Source organism: Peromyscus maniculatus, chromosome 5 (assembly GCF_049852395.1).
Source record: "Peromyscus maniculatus bairdii isolate BWxNUB_F1_BW_parent chromosome 5, HU_Pman_BW_mat_3.1, whole genome shotgun sequence".
NCBI classification, from domain to species: domain Eukaryota; kingdom Metazoa; phylum Chordata; class Mammalia; order Rodentia; family Cricetidae; genus Peromyscus; species Peromyscus maniculatus.
The window spans coordinates 105,156,703-105,160,975 of NC_134856.1; the positions used below are offsets into that span (position 1 = coordinate 105,156,703).

At 41.8% G+C, this 4,273-nt stretch overlaps 1 pseudogene; it reads left to right on the top strand.

Annotated features, from left to right (window-relative positions):
- Window positions 1-3,443: 3,443 nt before the first annotated feature.
- On the top strand, window positions 3,444-3,543 carry LOC121829887 (U6 spliceosomal RNA; annotated as a pseudogene).
- Window positions 3,544-4,273: the final 730 nt, after the last annotated feature.

The following is a 4,273-nucleotide window of genomic DNA, read 5'->3' on the forward strand; positions in this document are numbered from 1 at the left end:
TGTTCTTTGACAGTTTTGAACATGTATACAGTGTATCTTGCTCATGTTTACCGTTACCCTCTCTCTTTTCCCTCCCATTTCTGCTGAACCCCTTCCTTCCTTTCTTCTCCCTAATAAGACTCCCCCAGCATTTTCATGTCTTTTCATGACCTACTGAGTATAGGCTCATTTGCGTGAGCACGAATGGGAGGTTATTTCTGGAGCATGGAAGGCTACATTTGTGTGTGTTTTTAAAAGCACATTTCTTTGGCAATAATGATATATTTTAGAATCATAACACAGGGACTAAAAAGCAAGTTTTTCAGTGTTTCAAATTCTGGCATAATATGTTGCTAACAGTTGATCTCAGTCCTGGGGGAGGCTTTGCCCTGGAGGAAGTGGGAATGGGGGGGTGGGCTGGGGGGAAGGGGAGAGGGTCAGGAGGGAGGAGAACAAGGGAATATGTGGCTGATATGTAGAACTGAATGGCATTGTAAAATAAAATAAAAGGAAAAAAAAAAAAAAACCCTAGGTGAAACAGTGCACTCCCGTAACCTTAGCACTGGGTAGGCAGAGATAAAAGGAGCCACAGGGTTTTCAAGTCAGCCTGTCTAACCAAATTGGTGAGTTCAAGGTTCATTTAAAAAAAATAAAAAAAAAACCCAAAACAAACAAACAAAAAAACAGAAACACATTTTGAGTCTTTCTGAGTATAAGCATCTTCTGACCTTGGCTCATTAAGGACAGAAGGAAGTAGTCTGTAAAGAGACATTCCAGCTCAGGAACCTGGAATGTGCTGTTTCTTAAGATGTACAGGTTTGTCATATGCCCACAGATTTTTCTACGTACACTTCCTCGTCTGTTTTCCCTGGTGGTCTGTTAGGCAGAACCCTCGTTCTTTGTCAACTCAGTTATTGACTGTACAGTATCTTTTGTGTGTAGTTTCTCCTGATAAAAGTCCAGCACGGGAAGCACTTTACATCTTTAGAGCTTCTTGCATGCACTTTGGGTCCCCATCTTTTCTGGTTGAAAACTCGCATCCCAGACTTTAGTTTCGTGGACCCAGCTCTGCTATCCACTGCAACATTAGTTTCTGAGATTCAGAGACTACTAATCAGAAATCTCAAAATTCTGACTGTTTTCAACATACTTCTAACAATCTGCACATCCTATGATTTGTATAGCTAAAATCCATGTTGAAAGAATAAAATTCTAAGTTTAGTAATACTTACAAAAAGTCTGTAGCTACAGTAATATACTATACCCACATACACATTTGTTCTCTGAGTTCAATTAGGGTCTTTTGTGTGAGCACGGGTAACTAGTTTATTTACTAGAGCGTGGAAGACTAGGTTTTTGGTAGGAGTAATAATTTTTAGGTCTGTGATGTAGGATCAAGGGCACCACTTGTCCGTGTCTGAGAACCGGTGGGTTTGGCAAGCACTGGACCTCCTAGCATTTCTTCACTATGGAAACCTAAAGGCAAGAAGGAATTACAGTAGACGAGTTTGGAGCCTTCCCAGCCTTCATCCACGCACAGACCTCTTCCCTTGTTCTGAGTTAGGTTCTCTCTAGCTCGTGGCCCTTCTCAATGCCCCTTCTCAGTGCCCCACATATGAAACTCTCATAGCCAAAGGGCCCAGACTCCCGGGAAGGATACTCTTAACTTTGCCCTTCAGATAGAGTTGACAGTTGGCAAACAAAAGTACAAATTGTCTAGTTGTAACTGGAAGAACAGAGACAGGAGTCGAATCTTTAAAACTTAACTGTATTCAGGGAGCCCGCAATTTGAGAGAACAGTGTGTTAAAATCCTGAAAATCAGTCTCCTATTGCCTCTCCAGATGGAGAAGATGGGCTGGGGACAAAGGCTGTCAGTCATTCCAGAGCTCAGTCCTGCCGCTCTAGTCAGGTGATCAACCACATTTCTGAGACTGTGGTGTCCATGCCTCGCTAGTTATCTCCTTCCACTCTCCTCTCATTCTGTGGATGTTTGTGTTCAGGCTCTTCTTGAAAGAGAGTCTAACTAGTTTCTGCTGGTATTAGTTTTTGTATTCCTTCAGGAGCACCTGAGCTGGCAATAGCTTAACTCAGAACAAATAAACCATTAACAGTGTGTATGCTAAGCTAGCAATGACTCGTGTGAGCCAATTCCTTTCTACAACATGGAGTAAAAGTGTGTCTTCCTAATAATACAGAATATGAAAGAGTTCCTATATATTCCCCCTTTTCCTTGTCACAGTTAGATTCAAATTTCTGGGTTTTTCAGTTTGTTTTGTTTTTCTTCCTATTTAATTTTTGAGTATAGTGTGTATCATGAAATATTGGGTCAAGAGATACCAAAACAATTACTTAATGCTTATCTGAAACTCAGATTAGTCTGGTAGCCACATTGTATCACGTGACTGATTCTCACATGGCACCTGACAGGTTGTTGAACATATCAGCTCGTTAGCCCAGAGGAACAAGAAGTCCCCAGCCCACAGCAACCCTAGAGAACTTTTGTGAAAGACACATGCATAATTAGTCTGTCCAATGCATCCAGGCAGCCCTTGGAAACTTGAAATGTGGTGAATGAGACTGTGAGCCTGAAGTTTTCATCACCGAATATAAGTTTAATAGGTCACAGGTGGCTCTGCAGCATCGAAAGCACAGATCTATATTGTGTTTTGTTCTCTTCCCAAACCTAGATAATGCAATTTAAGACCAAGAGGTGACTAAAATGGTCCATACCTGGAGACACACTCATGGCTCTCTAAAACTTGGGTTGTGAATATCCATTCTGTGCACATGCAGTGTGTCATCAATTACATATGACTTCTTGTGTGGGGAGGATGCTGGGTGCCAGTATTCAGACCCAGGTAAGATGTCGCTCTTCAATAAACTCATCCGGTAGATGAGATGGCTAACTCTAGAATTTCAGCATTTAAGATGGAAACATTTACCACAGAGTGGACATCTAAAACAGATGAAACGGCCTTTTTTGTTTCTGCTTTTGAGCTGTGTGACCCTTCTCCCCCATGATTTTAAGCAAACATCTGTTAGATATAGATCCACAACATTTAAAGAAGATTCCTGCAGTGCAATTCAGCCAGCAGAGAATAAGCCTTAAAAGAATTCATTGTTACTGTGAGACAGAAATCTAGTGGATGAACTGGGAAACCAGAGAAAACAAAGGTAGCAATGGCTTTCAGTGATCCCGTGTTTCCGGTAGGTGGGTAGGAGGAACAGGAATTTCCTACTCTGACAGCAGACATTTTCACATAGAAGTCAGACAAACATGCTTTGGACAATAAAAGGCTGTCTGGGCCAAGCCATCCTTCTCCGGCTCACTGGCCAGACATGGGAATGCTCCCTCAATGCCAGACTCCCTAGTGGGTGCTGGGGCATGGCACTTGGTAGACCAGTTCTCACTTAATGGAGCAATGTCTCACTGGAGAGGGAATGGCAGGATCTGATCATCTCAGACTCTTTTAAACACAAACACTAAAACTGACACACTACAGAGAAGCTTAGCATGGCCCCTGCACAGGGACACACAAATTTGTTCAGCAAGATGTATTTCTGCTATCTTCTGAATGTGACATGTCTGATGCAATCATGAACTCACAGAAGGAATGGTTACCTGTACATGGCCTGCATAAGATCAAGACAACCCAGACTCTGACATAGAAGTGATATATATACGGCATACATGTTTGTATGCATATATAAATGTAAACATATATATGAAATGTGTGTGTTTCTTTTTTATTTAATGACATACTTGCTCAAAGTATGTACATAAACATGAAACATACATTAACACTTCGGTATGTGAAAGATCTTTAAAATGTCATTGATATTTGTATTTCATAATTTAAAATGCAAACTCCTTCTAGCTATGTCTGTTTTACCTGAAACCCAAAGGCTGAAGATGATGCAGCAGGAAAGTTAGTGGAGCATTTTCAGAAAGACAACAGCAATGCACAAACCTTAGTGCACCAGAACCCGAGAGTATGGGGAGGGGATGAGACCAGAAGGACTTGAGGAGCAGAGGAGATGACTTCAGAGAGGGGGTGGGCTGAGAGAGGAGCCTCAGACGAGAGCAGGAAATATGGAGGATTGATTTACACAGGTCTTGACGTTTGTGGTGACTCGAAGTTTGAATTGGTAATACAGGAAAGCATTAAGTCCCACTGTTGACTTGAATAAGTGGACTTATAGTAATGTCTTTTAGTGGCCTGGGGAAAACAGAGGTGACAGCCTTAAGGCACAGTGGGAAATTGAGTGTCTTGAAAGTGTCTACATTTGAGG